Here is a 19,640-nt window from a genome sequence, read left to right as displayed (position 1 = left end):
CAAAACAGACATGCTGGTTTAGCTTATTCTGAGAGGACATCACAAAATGAAGTTTGACTGATTCAACTGTCATGTGTTCATAACTAGTTCTGTGTCTATGTCCCATGGCAGGACAAAAATGCTTTGAAGTTTAAAAATGAAATCAATTGCTGCTGTACTCTAAAACCAAGGAAGGTATTATGTGTAGAATGGTTAAGAGGCTTGCTTACATGACTGCTCACACCATTTGCTTTTTAGCTGTTATGTACCTTAAAAAAAATAATATACTCCCTTAGATAAATGTTGAGAGTAAATTAGGCAAATAAATCTACAATTACTGGGATAAATTTGGAACATACTTGTTGCAAACTATCCTTCTGTAATCTTATCAACACCGCTTAAAGAAAAAGACTCTAAAACATAGCAAGTAAGAACAAGTTGGGATGACAGGTGTTCATAAACAATGCAGGGACATCCCAGCAACAGATTTGGTTAACAACTGCTTTTGAATCCAGTGTCCCTGCTCCCCCACAAAGGCAGCAGATTTAAATGAGATATGCAAGCACTGAAAGATGGGAAAGCAAACTTTTCCAACACTTGGTAATTTTTAGGATGAATATTAGCAGCTGCTTCATAGCCCTAACAGTCTAATATAAAAGCTCTACTCTTGTATTTAAAACAAACAAACCAACAAAACCCACATGCACAACACACAGCCTAAAGCCCACAGCTCTTTGCTGTGATTCAGTGCAGGATTTTTTTCCTAATTTGCCTTTCCATACTATAAGAGATAAAAACATGGAAACTTGAATATATGGCAGAAAACTGATAGGCAGAGACAAATGCAGTTTTTGAACTGAACTCCCCCAAAATGCAAAAGTTACTTCTACTATAAGGTAGCACAAAGTATTTCTTTTCTTACGAAACAAGTTCTTTACCATGCCAGTTTATCATCCGAGATGTTGCAGCAATCATTGCAGTCCAGCCTTCCCAGGGGTTCAAGCTACAAGCTCAGATATTCAAAACATGCTACATTCCTTATTTATGAATTGATACACTTTGATCAACTGTCCCAGTTACTCTTTCCTCCTCCCCATCTTCGTCTTTCATCGGTCCCTTGCCAAAATTCTGTTTCAGACAAAGATACAGAACCACAGTACATTTAGGGCAATACACTGAAGATTATCTGAAGATTATTTTCTATGTTAATTTCAGAAACAGATAAAAATCAAATAGACTCTATGACCATTTTTTTTTCCTGTCAGTCCCTTCTCCTTACAAAAAAGCCCAACCAGGGTTAAGAATACCAAAATCAAAAAGACAGCCTCGTACCCACTTGGGGAAAATATTCCCCATCTCTGAAGAGACTAAGAGTACATAGCAAATGACAAAAGCAAATCCAATACATGCTGAACAGACAAACTGAGTTGCACATTTAAGGCTTCTTAAAGAGTGGTAAAAGGCTTTTGTAAGCAGTTAGCAGATTTTCTGTTTAATTTACCATTTCAGTAGCGATGGGGTTAACTAACAGTGTGACTGAGGCTTTGATCAGATGGAAGTCAATACTGCAATCAAAACTAAAATATAAAAAATACAGAAGTATAAATCCAGATGCAATCATTGTGAGTTCACAGCATAATCCTCTGCATCAAGCATGAAGGAAACAGAGCACTCGAAGGCTCTGGAGATTTTTGTTGTTGTTGTTGTTTTTCTTCTGTTTTATAATACAAGTTCCCTAGAGAAAGAAAATGAGAAGCTAAAGAATTAAGTGCTTTTCAGAGGCATGGGGCTAAAAGAAATTCTTGTTTCCTAAAACCTTCCCCTGCTAGGGGCATCAGCTGTGGATATGTTGGTCTGAAAGACTGAAAAGCTTTCTGTGATCGTGCTTTTCTGAATAACAGCACTGATGTCCAGTTTTAACTTAACCATTTGAAGAATCTGCTCATTTATTCCACTGGTATTCAGAGGTAAGAAGGCACAGAACAGATGTGAAACATGGTTGCTTCTGTCTTTTGCTGCTGGGGCTGCTAGAGTCCAGCACAGATTTCAGTGTCCAAAATAAATTAATAAGCTTTGCAATTTTGAGAAGACATGTTGTGCATCTCTGCTGTGAATTTTTAAGCCTTCCATATTTTCTCATTGTTCAAAAAATGAAGTCTTATTTTTACCTCCTGAAATGAGAAGACCATTTCTTTACCAGCTGTATGTACAAATCAATAAACAAGTTATAGACATTTTGTTCTCTTTACCTTAGAATAACTTCTGGAAGAACAGGCACTAGTCTAAGAAAAAAACATGGTAGGACCAGACCATACAGAAAGGCCTTCTTACATGCCTCATTTCCCCCTAAGTGTCATAAAAATAAGTATGAAAAGCCCATAGCTCCATAAGAAAACTATACCTATACTGCCATAGACAGCAACTTGACTGCCACAGAATATGAATGTTATTGCAATACTGACAATGCGTGACCCTCTTCATTATTTAGGTTGGCAGTTTTCTTATATTGTCAGAATTTAAAGTATGCCCATTTTCCATTTACAGATGATCATCCTGTCAAAATCTTCAATGAAGGTTCAGTTGTTACAGTCCTACCAGAGTTAAGCAGCGTGGGAGAGAGGAGAATAATGACACCATTCCTAAACTGCTTTATTTTACCCTGAAGCATCATAAGGAGTCCTCTAGTTCCATGATATAGCTATCAAATAATGGGACAATCAATGTCACACTGGCTTGGGAAATCAGATACATCAGCAGCCACTGTTCAGTTTTAGAAAGAGTAAGCTTACTTTTACCGCATGCCTGCTCTTGTGATTCTCTTCCCATGTTCACACACAGTAATTACAATTAAAATCTAGGTTTTGCACATCACAATTAACAAACATCACTGAAATAAAGGAAATTATATTCTGTGGCATCCCTTCTCTCTTGCTTAGTAAATAACTGTAAAACACTGAGGAAAAAAACAGGTATTGAAACAAGCAATGAAAATATAATGCAAAAACTTCCACATGACAAAATGAGCTACTAAGACGCTCCCTTATTCATGCCTGGACAGACTGTCTTGCAGATTTAAAAACGAAGCAAGCAAGCATGGAGTCAGCTCCTTACTGTGGAAAAGTAAAAGCTGGGGACTAGGCAGGAGCCTAGCTGCTTACAACTGCAAGATGTTTGCATCAGCCAGCTCATGATGTGAGAAGAGCCTCTGATCTCTGAAAACAAAACCTCCTATTTATCACAGTAAATTATAATTCTACATGTAAGATTTCATTCAGATGCTGTTAGGCCAGAAATATGCAGCGTGTCTAATGAAAACATTACAAGAACTGAAATGGAATACCTATGTTTATTTAAGTAAATGTTTTGACCATAGCCTACAGGCACGTCAGTGTACAAGGCAATTATTTGTAGAGAGGTGGGCATATCAGTTCCCACAGTAAACCCAAACTGTAACTCTTTGATGTTAAAATATAAGCTACAGTTTACAACACTTTTTGAAGCTTCAGTATTTGCAAAGAAAGCATTGCTGTTTTTTTCTGTAAAGAATCTTCTCAGTTTAAAAACATGTTTGTTTAAAGAAGGTATTTGCTAGATCCAGGCAGTATTACATTTGTCTAGAACACTTGACACTGCTTATTTGCTCAATATATAAATATTGGAAGAGATAGTACTAATCTGAACAGATGAAGACTCCCAAGAAAGTCCTTAAACTATCAAATATAGATAAGTATATCTGTCTCCATTTTCCAATAAAAAGCCTACGCTCTTAACCATCAATCTCTTAGCCTTTTATGTATATATTTATACATATCATATATAAACTTACATAAAAAATAAAAACAAACCCCAGCCTTAGCTGCCTGGAGTTGTTCCAGCTATAAAAAGTGAAGTTCATTACTAATGTACTGCATGAGAATAAGGCAATAGACCATTCACTTCAGTATCTCATTTCCATATTTCAGATGCTCCACAGAAAGTGAGCTTGCTTTCTGTCACACCCACATAAATATACACTGCTGTTGCACAGGAATTTTTTCATTAGACCAACTAGATGTACTAACACTCAGTGACAGGCTTACAACAGGCCAGCAGCCAGTCACTGGTTGGGTACTGCAGACCTCCATTTTAGGGTCAGTTCTCATTACTGTTTTTATAAACAGTCTGGATGAAACTCAAATGCATACTAAATAAATTTGCAGATAACACTACATTAGGAGGAGCTATTGACTCCCTCAAGGGTAGAGAGTCCTTGAAGAGAATATTTTTTTAATGTCTCATCATGGAATTTATTTAAAAAAAACAAAACAAAACAATGATAATTAAGTATACATCACCATGTAAAACAAGATAGAGATTCAAAGCTGTAAAAACAGAATATGAAGCAAGCTGCTTTCCCAAACTGTAACTGAGAGAAGCCTTAGCAAAAGACTATGTTTCACTGGAACAACGACAACCCACTGAACTTGTTTAATCTTTGCCATCACCAATACAACTCCATATGACAAAGTTGTACTTCAGGTGGGACAAATGGTGTTCTGCCACTGACTGTCTTGCATAGGTCACAAAAGGAAAACAGCAATATCCTTCTGAAGTAGCTTGGAATACTAATATCTCCCAACAAAAATATATTGTTTTGGTTGTGTCACTTTTTCTGTGTTTTTTTTTTTTTTTTTTGGTTGTTCGTTTTTAAGAGGGATTTTCTCTCTCCTGAATACTCACATACTACACTGAACCTGGAAAATAACTAAGAAAACAAAATTGCTTATGCTTAGATTCTAAAAAAATATGTGGTTTTAGAGGTGTTATGAAGTATTTACAATTAATATGTTCCTGTTACCTTATTGACCCCTTTGAAAAGAACAGTCATTCATTGAACTTCTTTATTTCCTTTTCTATACATATGTTAGAAGAGCCATAGATTCCACAGATGAATTCCTCCTAATCAGAACACTAGGACTCAGGAATTGGTAGTTCATAGGAATCAGTTTACAGCTGCTCAAAAGCATTCAAAAACATTTCCTCTAGCCTTCCACCCCACAAACAAACAGACATACTCAAAATTGCTTCAGTAGAATCTTAATGTTTTCTGAAAGCTCCAATTTGAAGAAAAATACTGTGCACAAGGTTCAGGATGGCATTTCTAAACAAAATGCGATGAGAAAAAAAGTTATCTATGAATTTTGTGTCAAATGGAACATAAGACAATTCTGAAAATCTTGGTTTTGTTCCAAGGCAGTTTCAAACATTTATTAAAATAGATATGACAGCCCACCTCATTTGAGCCTCTCTTAGAAATTTAGACCTATTTGGTAGACTTGTACCATTGCAGAAATAGGCTCCAGGGAGAAATGCCGAGTTTAATACTATCTTCAGCAGTTCTTTTATTTTCACTCTGACTACTAGTAAAACTTGCAGCTGCTGATAGTGGGAGCATCATTTGCTCCCCTGAATACACTGTGAAGTTTAGAACAGCAACAGCCCAGTTGAACTGGCTGTAGCCACCAAAAAAAATAAAAGAAGAAAATTCCTGTGGCAGCACTAAAATCCAAGGGCAAATTTATTTGCATCTAGGTGTCACGGGGAAACAAGAAAGATAAGCCAGAGCTTCGGATCCATTCACTTTCAGAAAAAAAAGGAAAAAAAAACAACTTTTTTTCAAGTGACTGAGAGACTATACCTTAAATATTATTTAGAAACTAGTGAAAGAAACTAGGCAGGGAGAAAAAGTGATATGGGGTACGCAAAGCAGCTTATTTTAGTTCTTCCTTTTTACATTCTCACATCAAACAAAAGCAATCTTCTAACTGCTTGGACCCAAATCTCTGATGTCATTCCTTTTCAAAATTTCTGATAATCTCTCAATGGAAACTTAGAGCAAAGTCAGGTCCCAATACCTACGTTGCCAATCAAACTGAACAGAAAACCGATTTTCCTTAGCATCTTCCCCTTTGTGCTTAATTACTCTTCGCGCATTCTCACAAAGAGTTAAACTGTGCAGGCTTCACAATCTTCAGCTCTTTTGACACATAAGTGGAAAAATAGGTCTAGTAAAGCTCACAAAATAAAATTAAAAAAAAGCATTCTTTCAAAAAATGAAAGCATATTCACTTCAAGTTTGACAATGTGTTCTGCTTATTAAATCCCAGCCCCCAATGAAAGAAGACATTGGGATGATGAAGGCACTGAGCACACACTGTTTTTTAATTAAGGCTACCTCTAACTTTAACTACAGTAGAAGAGTGGCATTTTCACTGTATGTCTCATGCAAAACTAACCTCTAGACAGTGGCATCTAAATGCATCGTAACAAATACAGACCATTTAGAAATTCTGATATATTTAGAGAAGTTTCTGTAATGTACAGAATTCTGCAATTTTACTATGAGGTTTGGTCTTAAAAGATTAAAAGTACATCCTTTTACCAGCTCACCCTTGTTTGGATATCAATATTTCCCAATTTCATTTCCTATTGGTATCCCTTATTCCAAACTACGCTTTCCTGACCAAAAACAGAGGGCTTATTTTCTGTGTATGGAAAACACAAAGCAGACTGTTCTCCAGACATTAACAAGACAGAATAATAATATGAATCAAGAGTATTGCCTGATCCCCAGCAGGTGGCCAGATGCAAAGTTACCCGATTTCCCTCTGTCAGTTTATGCTCATGAAAAACACAATTTGCTGCTAACTGTAGAATTCATCAGTGAAATATTTGTCCAGTTTGGTGACAAAGAAAACTCATATATGAGATACTACTAATGAAAGCACTAACAAAGATATGTTTTATTGCATCCAAGCAATAAAACAACTGGGTGTAAAAACAAACAAAAAAAAACCAACGTAATGGCTTGCTGGATTATTTTAGCTCATTATTATTAACTCATTATTTAGTTCATATCTGGAAAACAGTGAAGGGAAGCTTAGGCTCTTGCTACCACTTCAGCTCTAAAAGCATCTAATACTAATTTAAAAGTAAAGGAGCCCTTCTACAGTCTTTAAAACAATAAAGAGTACAAAATTAAAGTATTATGTCTCCTCTGTTTAATATTTTGTGCGATAGGTACATGCACATATTAACTAAAACATTTTAAGTTATCCTTCATAAGTCACTGTTTAGAGCATATGTTCTTTCAGAAATAATCCGAGATGCTATTTTGCATGGTGAAAAGTCTGACTTGTTGAATTAAAAGAAAGGAATACTGTTGAGTAATTGGGATGTTATCTGAAATAAAGCCCTTGATTATTTCAATGTCATCTCTGGGAAAAAGAATTTCAAAGAAAAAAGTAAGATACTGGTTAAGAAATACAGGTTTTCCTTTTACACAATTTCCCTAGCAATACAAAATGCAAAAGCATACATGAGAAGAAAAAAAAAATAAAATTACATATACTTCAAATTTTATAAACAGAAAATGTATAGAAATGGAGTGGTACTCAAGTATTTCCTATAGATAACTGTAGTTCTTTGAGCATAGATCAAGTAACGATAGAGGTACTTTTCCGTATCAAATATGCTACTTATTTAGCAAGCTATACAGAGATATAATTTTTGTCATCATTACTGTAATCACATTACTTTTGTTACTCAATTGAACTTATAAATGTTTCGGAGAAATGCATGCCACAATTTGAGGACATACTTGGTTTAGAACTATAGTCAGCACTACCTCAAAGAAGGAAGGGGCAAGTGAAGATAGAGGGAGGGAGAGAGAAAGAGCAATCAACCTGTACTTGCTGACATCTGCTTTGCCCATATTCCATCTACCTTCACTGCATAGTAATACCAATCCTTACTCTGAGTTATCAGGCATTTTGGAATACTTTTAACAGAGAATTACCTCAATAATTTGCTACAGCTTCAAAAGAAGTAAAAGAACAAATGATTGTTTATTGATTTCAAAACTGAAAATTCCAACTAAGATTTAAACTTCAAGTCCATCTTATAGTCACCCCCCACAAATATGAGAAATATTATAAATTAAAAATATTGCTAGACAGTTAAGGGCTTAGCAACAAAGAACCCAAGGAGGGCTGATTCACTTTTTTTTTTTTTTTTTAATTTATCTGGAATTTTTCATGAAGAACTGTAGTTTTCTAATAAGCTGCTGAAGTACAGATGTATTTTAACTGTTTCCAGAGCACTAATCTTTTTTGCTGTGGCAAGTTTCTTCATGATTCTTCCACTTCTCATTTTTTTCCTTCCCAAATGATCATAGATGGGTCTTTGTCCCAACACCTTCCCCACCCACCCAAAAGAAAGGGAAAAAGGGGGACAAAACTATTAATTCAAAGGTCAGGAGAAGGAACACCGGAAGACAAATTCTTGTCCTCCAAAACCCAGAAATAAAGGCCATTGGAAACTATATGCTTTACTACCTGGATAATGGAGAAGAGAATTCATGGTATTAACAAGCTCTGCCTTGTTATGCAGAGCAACACAGGAAAGCAAGGTGAGTTGACACAGGAAAGCAAGGTGACAACTAGCTAAACCCTCCCTCAGCCATTGGAGAATGATGACAAGGATTCACAGTTGCAGTTTTCCTTTCGAGTGTATCATACACAGTGTGAAAAAGTAAAATCAGTCACTAAAGGGGATATTAAAGAAAGCTTTGGCATTTCAGCAGTAACAAAGTCATTAAATGTATTTGCCAGTGCAGAACTTATACTTAGAAGTGTTCTGAAGTGGAAGGACAATTAGCTGAAGGATCAGCTGATAAAGATATTTCAGTCTTTCCACTCTAAGCCAACAACTCACTAACACTGAAGGATGGGTCCTTCTACAGCTTTAGAATTACAGTGACATCTACATCATCATAATACAGCATGCTTGTAGCATGAAGGGTAGATAGGAAAATTAACTGCATGGAAGTAATCCTGTCAAAATAAAATGGGCTAGGCTTGATATTTGAACCACTTACAAACTGACATAGGTAAGTATAAGCATTCTTCCCTTAATCCTCTTTACCTTCACTTTTCTGTGGCTATTTGAAAGATAGCAGACTAGAAAACAAACAAACAAAAAACACACCTCTACCAGCCACTTCTGTGCTCAGATCTACACTGGAAGTATTTATTATCAGTAAGTCATGTCAGTTTAATTTTGATTGCAAAATCTAAGGGGCAAGGATAGTACCTTTTATCACTTTTGTAAGCACCACTTTCTTATATTATTCATCCTTCTTATGTTATTACTCATAAAATTTTTACAGCTGCATGACTTAGATGATCTGAACTTACCTGAACTTCAAAAGAATTTGGCACTGAAAGCTTATTTCTCCATTTAAACAAGAAAGCCACTCTCCAAATTTAGATCCAGAGCTTAATTCAGCTAAAGGACACATATTTTGTTTGAATTTTTGAATTGCTCTTTCAATGCCACTTACTGATATTTACATTTCATCCAACTATTTCACAGCTTCAGACTTGCACATATGAACAGAGACTTGCTGAACTATGCAAGAACAGGGTCACCTCTCGATTCTATTAGCAAGAGGTCTAACAAAGTATGTCAAAAACACACTTTTGAGAAACATTTTTCCTTCAGGAGTACTGCATCAGGTGAAACACAGTACTTTTCCATTATGCCCTTATAGCTTTGAATGTATCAATTTTTTCCTTGCTCTTCCAGGAGGACTAATCTGTGTTCTTCACCCACTTTAATTCCAACTACTTCTCTATTATTGTGCTACCGCAGAACTATTTCCATTTGCAGTTCCATACTGTGCTTAATGACATTTTTATGCCATAATACATAGACCTTCTAAAGAAATCCCCACATGCTGTTTTTAATTGGTTTATCAGCTTTTCTTTATTTATTTCCCTGTTGAAAGATTTAATCCTTTTCACATCAACACAAATTTAAGGACTTTGAAGGACATAAGTAGCTGTTCTACTACACACAATGTAAAAATTAGTCTTTAAAAGATGATGCTTGCATTTAACCTGTAACATTGAGGCAAACAAAAGTATGCCTTCCAGAAGACTGCATTTTTCTAACACTTAAGAAAAAAGGCAAAGCTAATCTACAGTGAGTTTGTGACATGCGCGAATGGATGAGTCACCTTTTGCCTTCTTACTTCATCCACTTTAATTCAGATGCAAAATCTCTGCTTCCCTTGAGGGATGTATTTTCTGATTGGTTCTCAAGTATTTTTCAGGCATATAAAAAGACAAACCAAGAATTTAAAAGACATTGAGTCAGCATATTTTCAAGAAACCTGCTTGTACTCTGCTCTACAGATTTATCCATCTACTTGCTTTCTGATACAGGAAATTCCCTAAGGGAAATCCCCCTTGAGTATCACAAAAAAATCTCTGATGTCATTATCCAAGGAAGGAGAAGTGAAGTCACACAAGGCAATTGCTGAAATCGTTTTTTTTTTTTTTTAACTCAGAGAGGACCATAACTTATATTCAATAAAATGAGTTTTGGAATGCCTTTTAAGTATTGCATAAACTGCAACATTTCAACAGTGAGGCCCACCCCAGCAATTAGCCATATTCTTTGTTTTGGAAAATACATTTCAGGTTTAGTAAAAATGTTTTATATTCGCAAGGAAAGTTACAAAGATGGCAGCCCTGAAATTAATCTCATGTTTTTAAACTTAAAGTGAAATACTTTATAGTGTCTATCTCTTTCAAGGATTTAAAGGAATATATTGAAGTAACAAGAATTAAAAAGTATCATCTGACATTGAAAAAGTTGTGTGTTTTTTGTTTTTTGTTTTTTTTTTTTGGTGGTGTTCTTTTTTTTCAATTTAACCTAAAGGATTTGTGAATCTAGAAGAGTGCTCATAGTGGTTATGTGATTTGAAGACTGTTGAGAGTTTGTGTTAACATTTAACATGAATTAATACTGATTTCTTCAATGAACATATTCACTATTAGAACATAATTCAATTTCTGATTGAGGATGGGGAAAAAGATACAAGAAGTGCTTTAGTACTTCTCCAAATTAAAGCACATGAACCATTGTTATTGTCCAACTGGTAAAGTGACATGCAAGCAAATAAAACTACTGTATAGGTAGGAATCTCTAACAAAAAAAAAAAAAAAAAAAAAAAAGCAGTAGAGAAATCCAGTATGTAGCTAGCATCTGCTTATTAGCAAGCTTTCATGAGGTTTGCAGAATTTGAGAAGACACTGTAAGAAGACAAATATCAGAATTTTACCTCTGCTATTTTACCTCCACTATGGACATTTACCTCTATTACACTTTTTTTTTTTTTTTTTTTTTTACCTCTGCTGTGGAACTACTGGAAAGAGTCCAACTCACCAAGATGATCAAGGGACTGGAACACCTCTCCTACAAGGGCAGGCTGAGGGAACCAGGACTTTTCATCCTGATGAAAGTGAGGCTCAGGGGGGATCTCATAAATATGTATAAATACCTACAGGGAATGTGCAAAGACAACAGACAGACTCTTTTCAGTGCCAGGATAAGAGGTAATGGGTACAAACTGGAACGCAAGCTCTAAGTATCAGGAGGTGCTTTAACGTGGGGTAACAGAGTATTGGCACAGGATGCTCAGAAACACCGTAGAGTTTCCCTCTTTGGAGATCTTCAAAAGCCACATGGACATGGACATGAGCAACCTGCTGTGGGTGTCTTTGCTTGAGCAGGGGGGTTGGAGCAAATGACCTCCAGAGGTCTCTTTCAACCTTAACCATTTGTATTCTACACTCTCTGCTGCCAGTGATGCTAGGCCCAATCTATCAACTCCTTGGTCAAAACTATCATTGTATCATTACTGCTCTGCTTTCTAATTAAAAAATGGCTTTGGACATCAAATAATGCTGCAGCATCCCTTTCTCAGAATTCATATACTACTTGGCATGGAATACTGCCGTCATCTCACACATCACTGCACTTAACAGAATTAATGAGTCCTAACTTCATGAAAAATGACCTATTCCTATAACACAGTTACATAAAATGACAGTTTAGGATGCAAAGAGAGCTATTCAAAGGTCAGAAAATTAAATTCCTTGCTCAACAGTAACTGTGTGTATATATCAAAACTCCTCTTACAGGACCCTGAACCCTTAGTTTCACAGACTGGACAAAACACGAGGCAGAGGCTATGCAGTGCAATTCTCTAGGTCCATTATCAACTTCTGCATTATTTTATGTGTAAAATACAAAAAATCCCCCATATGAGAACAGCAGTCTACTATAACGAGCTATACAGAGATCTCTTAGTTTTAATGAACCTCACAGTGTTACTCAAAAATATCTCTGAATTGTTGAGGCTGGACCTTGAATTGTCTAGAGAAATAACAGAGCAACATTTTCTCTTTCTATAATTTTCAGCTCTGATACAAAGAAAGTTAGAAACCCTAGCTCAGCATCAACAAGGATGTTTCATTGTAACTTCACCTTTTCATTGTTACAGCAGATAAGATTTCAGGTTCATGTACTCAAGAATGAGATTACAATTCTCATATGACTCAGTATTAATTTCATGATAAACATAAATGTTTTGTATTATCCAGAATATATGGCAAAGCAGATATATTTAAGCATGGAAAAGACAACAGAAGCCTGTGAAAAAATGAGAATAAAAGTATATAAAAGGGCACATACCAAAACAGAGTAAACAGAAAATCATACACCTTGTAACAGCCACCTAGATATAGAATGCCAAGTCTGTTCAGTCTTGGTCTCCAGAAAGCAATGACTGCCTGATTAGAGAAAAGGAAAAAAAAAAAAAAAAAAAAAAAAAAAAAGAAAGTACTAATGAAACCTGTACCCTCCTATATGACCAGTGTCAATGAGAAGCCTATAAGCAGCTTCATAAGCTACGACATCAGGAGATAGTAGCATAACATAATTGGCCAAATCACGCCTGTTTTCACTGTGCCTGCACAGTAAGATCCATTACACCATGTTGGAATATCTTTGCTTTACCAAAGCCAGAAATTTTGAAAATCTGCGATAGTTGTCTGATATAGATACACTGCTAGGTTGTTTCAAAGAAACACTACATTTCTAATACATCTTCGCGTCCACAAAAATATCTATTTATAACAAGTAATTGCTGCATAGGACACCTATACTAATAGTCATAAAATGAAGAAACTACAATAATTTTTTAGTCTTCTACAATCAGGTCAAGAAGTTGTTCTTTTTTAACTACTACTTTAAGAAAATGTATTACTATGATTTCTAAGTCTATTTACAGATCAGCTTAAAAAAAAAAAAAAAAAAACAGGTTCCTGTTTACATGCTTTTATGACCACATATGTGACCCTTGTTCAGCTGAGGCAAAATACAAAAACAAATGATTTAGAACATGTTTTGTGAAGTAAGATAAATCCTGCAAAATATGAGCAACATGTTTAACTCTTTTCTTATACATTTACACTCAGCAGAGTAAATCATGTAAGCCATGAAAACCCATACTGTGATAAAGTCTACATTCAGTTTCTCAGTTCAAAACCTTAGGCATGCATCCTAGAGGCAAGTTAGTAAAAGGTTAATTGCACATGTAGCAACTGTATGAAGTATCACTCATCGCCAAGAAAGGTTCTCATCTTATTTATTTACCTGAATAATAGCTCTTTCTGGTTTCAAAGTTTATTGTATCATAAAGAAAACAACACAGAAGCAACAGTATAGAATTGTGACACAGTTTTACACACACATTACATTTTATACAGCTTAAATCTCTATGTTCTACTGCAGCAGTATTTCATTACTTCTAAATTAATTGTTCAATGAGGCAGTGGTAAATTCTAAACTAAGCTTTCTCAACAAGTACAAAACAAGTGTCAACATGACAAGGCAACTAGTGATAACCAGCTGCGTGTATCTAAAAGATTAAAGAATCCTTGCACTTGAACCTTTTCCTTAGAAATAGTCATTATCACAGACTTAAAAGACAAAGACTTCAGAGAGCTTAAAAAAAAAAAAAAAAAAAGGCATTCTGAGGAAAACAAAGTAAGAAAATAAAAAAAGTTATCTCTCACAATAGGGTAGCTAAATTGGACACACTGATTTATCTACAAGAACTTAAATTCATCTCATACTTCCATACCCATCAGAAACTCAGGAAACAGCCTGAAGGCCAACATCTTGTTCTCTCATCTGGACTGAGACAACTACAACCACAAAGAAGAGGCTCACCACACTATTACTATCATCAGCAAAATTTTACACAACTTAGTTATCTGGACAGTAATGTAATAGGTTACCAAGTGGGAAAGAATGATAATAAAGAAAAAAAAAAAAAAGTAAAAACTTGTGATAATTTTGTTTGGTCTCTTTGTGTATGTAACAGATAGACTTTTAATTTTTTTTTTTAGTTTGATAAAATAGCAACTTTATCCTGTACTTCCAGGTTTTCTAAATCACCTCAGCGTATTTTGATTTTTAGTGTGAATGCTATCATACTATCAGTTGTGACATTACACAGGAAATGAAGTTCAGTCATTCTGCATGCTGAAGCTCTCAAAACTATAAAGGCAACGCTTGCAAAACACAGTGAAACACAGCGTTAAAAAAAAAAAAAAAGAAAAAAAAAGAAGATACTGATCAAGCTACTAACCTTGTTGCCTCTCTCCCATCTTCTCATACAGTAAGGACTTCTGAGTAACTTCTCAGGGTTCTAACTTGCAAGAATGGAAAAAAATCTAATGCAACCAGCAGGACCTACAAACAAAATGACCACCACTTAGTACTTATTAAAAACGTTACTTTTAAAAGCCAAACAAAGGAAACAAAAAAGTGAATCAATGCAAGCAGAAAAGTACATACAATCATAATATCAGACACTTTAAAAAAGGACTCCTTAGTAACGACTAGCTCATCACCCTTCAGTCCTTTTTGTATATGTTTCAGTTTAGGAGCAGGCTGAACTAGAAAGCGTTAATAACTACACAAATTCTGCTGCCCTGCTCAGAGAGCAGGAGGGCTTAGTTGTAGTCACTAGCACCGGTGTGGTGACTTGCTTTCTAGAAGTCAGCCAGTCCATTTTCTTTCCAGGACAGCTAGGATTTGGAGTAACTCAAACTAGAAGGTATCCGCTACTACGTCACCCTAGTAGTGCTGAGGACAAATAAGTTATTCACAAATCACTAGGCAATACTTTGTTTTTCCCTCTCACACTACACCTTTTTTGTTCAAGTACTTGTTTTGTACAAGCTGCACCATTCTCCAGCCCCAAACAAGCTCTAGCTCCTGCAGCTGTGCCATCATATCTAACTCCTTACACCTGGTACACTTTACAAATGTGTTTCTTTGGGGAGAATGACTTTTTGCTTGTTTGCTCCAGCAAAAATCTTATTGCTTTTAAGAATCTGAAAACTTCTTAATTTAAGTGAGTAGGTCAGTACAGTAAACCAGTTAGTAATTTATGTTCACTTTTGCTAGATTTACTCAAAGGAAAAAAATGAAGTATAATGGCTGTACTCATTAGAGTCAGGAGCTATAAGGGAGTGTAAAGCAAGGATATGCTCTATGTGGATGCAATTGCTCTGGCTCCTAATTACTATTGCTTTTCCTGAAATCCTTAAAAACCATGTAAGAATGAAAGCTCTTATTTTAAGACAGAAATCAAAATATAGTGGTGTAACTGATTCTAAAAAAATTTACTGAACAGAACCTTTTTCTGTTTTGTGTCCATATTTGACATTTTTCCTGGAAAACTATTATTTCAGGATTACATAGTATTTTCTGATACCTGTAGTTTGGTAAAGATTCAGAAGGTGGCACTAATTTGTGTGTGGTATTTTAGCTGTATTTCTTCAAGTACTTGCACTGTTCACCAGCATTACTCATGTCAGGACTCCCACAGAAATAAACAGCAGATATTGATTTGAGAATCGTTAAATGTGAGTGATCTGTCCTTCTTTTGGAACAGAAACTCTAGCTTTGCTTTTGCCCCTATGTTTTTATGAGGCCCAAATACCAGAAATATAATACCACAATAGTGTAATTAACTTTCAGGCTGACAATGAACTAAGAGATGAAGTGCTGCTTAGCTAACAAAATGACCAGCTGATGATCTACTGGTGTGAATTCAGTGTGTAGGACAACAAAGATTTAGTGTAATGTAAGGCTAAAGCAATATAAATGTGTTACAGTATTTAGAGAGACATATGTTGTTGTTACTGTAAGATTGATGGATGATTTTCAAAATGAAAACATTCTACATATCATGTGTTTTCTTCAGAATATCAAGCAGTTCATGAGATGAAAAACAATTACATGTGGACCTGCAAGCGGAAGCAAGTTTCCATATATGTATATTTTAATCCTGGCTGAACAGAGTCTTTGAAAAAAACAAAACAAAACAAAAAAAAACACATTAAATCCATGTATGTAATAAATTTGAGGAGATTCATTCAGCACTAGTAGTATAATTTCCTGATTGAATAATGTATTTTTTTCCACTGTTAATTTTGATGACATGGCAACAAATTAATCCTGGGGGTGAGAGCCAAAAGCATCTACATGACCTTCTCTGTTGTGCTGACATCAGCTTTATGTACGTATTTTCCCTAGCTCAACTAGTACATTAAAAGAAAGTTAAGGAGGATATGCATGTTTAAGTTGCATAAAACATTACTTGAAAAAACGACATTAATTAAATACAAATGCTGTGAGGGTAGATAGTGGCTCAAATGATCTTATAAAATTGCCTGAGAAAGAAGGATGGATAGTACTGAAGATCAAATTTGTTTTTTATTACTGTTCTGTATTTGTGGTCTTCCAGTGTTTCGAGAAATTCATTACGTCTGTTTGCAGTAACAGAAGTGTTTGTTACATCCATATGAAAGACATTTTCTCTGTCTTTGCAGGTGGACTCAAGTGTCAACTCACCTGGTCCGATTGCTTCTAAATGAGCTACCATTTTGTATTCAAGGCAAGAGAAAAAAGATCCTATTCAATACTTGCCACTTATTTCTTCAGAAGAAATTCTTAACAGGGTGCTCGCTTTTTTGATTTAGCATAACTTCACTCATTGCAGAAGCTGAAGAACTTCAATACCCAATTGTGAATTCTTTTGCTGAATGTAAGCTTCTCAGTAACCTTTTGTCTAATGCAGCAGTAAGCTCTCCATTAGCACTTAATCTGTGTATATTACATACTAGAGAGCAAAAATCAACTCAGTTATAAACAAAATTCTATTGATACTAGTGAAATTATCCATGTGCTAGGTTTTCTGCCTAATAGTTCTCTATCATAGTAGTCAGCAGAATTTGCCATCTAATAAGGCTGACTACAGGTTCTCATTTATTTTTGCATGTGTGATGGTTGTTTTTTTTTTATGTTATTTCTTCTTATTGATCTTTGTCAAATGCCTCAGAACAATCAGTTTATTCCTTGTTATTAGCTTTTATCACGTCTTAAAACAATCATATGAGAGGTTACATGGGCATGTTAGACCGTGCTGCTGGCTTTGGGAAAGGTGTTTCCGAGGCTAGGTTTAGGATTCTAACTTAGAACTAGTTGTCTGGCAAAAGAAAGAAGATGTCTGTGGTTAAATGACCCTACTAATGTAATGTCAGTATAAAAATAATTCAATAGTGGTCTGGCAAAGTGAAGTTAATGTTAATTAGTTATGTTTAATTAATGGATTAATTTCATTTCCCCTGCCAGTATCTTTTTCAGTGGTGTTGTCACAGGATTGTGACTGAAACAATACAATATCTGTTATGTAGATACAAATTCATACCTTGCTTATCTCCACTGCCAATGCGGTATAAATAAGAATCACGTATTACTACCTGGTGTGTATTCAGCTTCTCTCTGTGGCTCTAATACTATGTCCGTCCATCCATCCATGTGTCGTGTCCCCCCACCCCCCCCCAAAACTTGCTACATGACTTTTTATTCAGGTACAATAAATGATCTCAGATGTTTATAAATACCTGAAGTGTGGAAGACAAAGGGATGTGGCCAACTTCTCTTCAGTGGTCTGTAGGGACAGGACAAGGGGCAATGGCCACAAAATGGATCACAGGAAGTTCCGCACCAACATGTGAAAGAAGTTCTTCACGGTGAGGGTGATGGAGCACTGGGACAGGCTGCCCAGGGAGGTTGTGGAGTCTCCCTTCTCTGGAAATATTCAAGACCTGTCTGGATTCCTAGGTGGGCAACCTGCATTAGGGAAACTGCTTTGGTAAGTGGGTTGTACCCGATGATCTCTGGAGGTCCCTTCCAACCCCTACAATTCTGTGATTCTGTTACACTTTGCTTAAAGATAAGAGCATTAGCAATCAGCTTCAAAGCCAAAAAGTTACTTCAGCTTTCAGAACTTGAAATAACCTGCTTAGCATGTTATTTCTATGCATGGTTCTACTTATTGCTAGTAAATGAGTATTAAAATATATAACATCCCAGAATTGATATACTAATACAAATAAAAGCCTGGCCCTTACCTAGCGTGATGCAGTGTGTGTTTTGAATTACAGACTGGTTGATCTTTGTGATTAAGAAGCAGAGGACGGTTTGCTACATCAGCGCTTGGTCCCTGGGATAATGGTACAATGGTTGAGTAGAAGAGCAGAAATTCTCCACACCTGGTGAAACTTCTCACTTCAGAAACCAAGGCAAGAAAGATCTTACCATCAAACATCTGGAAAACATGCAATGTGAGATTTCATATTGCTTTGCTTACAGCTGCAACAGTGGTCCACGGTGCATCTTCTTGTTTTTGCTATTTTAAAAGAAATATATCTCCTTCCCTTCTAACTGCCTTTCAAAGGAAAGGGCATGGAATTTTTCTTCTACCAGATTTAATCATAAAGACATTGAGGGATACAGCAAACCGGTGTGACACTTGTCAATAACATAATATTGAAAATGCCTTCTATGTGGATTATTGGATTGAGGATGCATAAATGAAATTTCTTAAACCTTTCGTGCAGATGGGCAAGGTCTTTTGATCAAAGTCTATTCAGTAATTGTACCCCAGAGAACAAGATGACTTCCTCCTTCTGCTTGTTGCCTTTTCCACACAGTGAAAATTTAAACAGAGATAGTGACATAAACCAGTTGCTCAATCAAAACAGGGGCACAACAGGATGTTTTGCGTACCTTCTGATGACAGACGAGGCAGTGTATCCTCAAGCTGTTAGTTAAGGAGCAACCCTAGAAGTTACTGTTTGTTACATCCTTAAATTTTCTTCAGGCTCCTGCATGCTGCCAAGTCACTGCAAAGAAGCTGGAAAACTACATCTGAGGAGTCCTCTCTGGTGAAGTGAGGCACCGAGGACAGAAGGAGAAGTTATACATATAAACTAAAACCTATCCTCTGCTCCATCATGAGTGTTAGGCTACAAAGTGTGAGACTGTTCTGCAAGAGCAACTTAGTGTAGTTGGCTTCTGAATGCCTTGAAAGTCAAAAATTTCATTTGGGAACATTCAACACATGTCTCAGTTCTTACGGAGTTCTGAGTAAGAAAACTGAGTACTTACAGAAATACTAAGCATAAGCCATCTGAACTGAAGATTACTTTCCCCTAAGTGAAGAATGAAAACTTTTTTAATTTTTTTTTATTTTTTATTTTTTATTTCTTGCCACACGTCTGTCAAGTTTTACAGACAAGACATTCCAGCTCTAGGAACAGAAATGGTTTCACCTTTGTCATTCATTATAGTTTAATCAGGCACTTGCCATGTACCCCTCTCCATTGAGTTAAATATGGTTTCTC

At 35.8% G+C, this 19,640-nt stretch overlaps 2 long non-coding RNA genes across 3 annotated transcripts; one reads left to right on the top strand and one right to left on the bottom strand.

The window, feature by feature from the left end:
- Positions 1-1,439: 1,439 nt before the first annotated feature.
- On the bottom strand, positions 1,440-15,192 carry LOC140002692 (uncharacterized). 2 transcript variants are annotated; one of them, XR_011809925.1, is made up of 3 exons: positions 15,093-15,192; positions 14,528-14,631; positions 1,440-1,714 (listed from the first exon to the last, which is right to left on the bottom strand). It is a non-coding gene; the product is annotated as an uncharacterized lncRNA (long non-coding RNA). The 2 variants fall into 2 exon arrangements; XR_011809924.1 differs by lacking the exon at positions 15,093-15,192 and adding an exon at positions 14,737-15,086.
- Positions 15,193-15,209: 17 nt separating this feature from the next.
- LOC140002693 (uncharacterized) lies at positions 15,210-18,560 on the top strand. The gene is made up of 3 exons (XR_011809926.1): positions 15,210-15,306; positions 16,782-16,996; positions 18,399-18,560. It is a non-coding gene; the product is annotated as an uncharacterized lncRNA (long non-coding RNA).
- The last annotated feature ends 1,080 nt before the right edge of the window (positions 18,561-19,640 follow it).

The sequence above is a fragment of the Anas platyrhynchos genome, chromosome 5 (assembly GCF_047663525.1).
Source record: "Anas platyrhynchos isolate ZD024472 breed Pekin duck chromosome 5, IASCAAS_PekinDuck_T2T, whole genome shotgun sequence".
Classification (NCBI taxonomy): Eukaryota; Metazoa; Chordata; class Aves; order Anseriformes; family Anatidae; genus Anas; species Anas platyrhynchos.
Note: the sequence above shows the minus strand (reverse complement) of the source record. Positions and strands in the feature narration are given on the sequence as shown.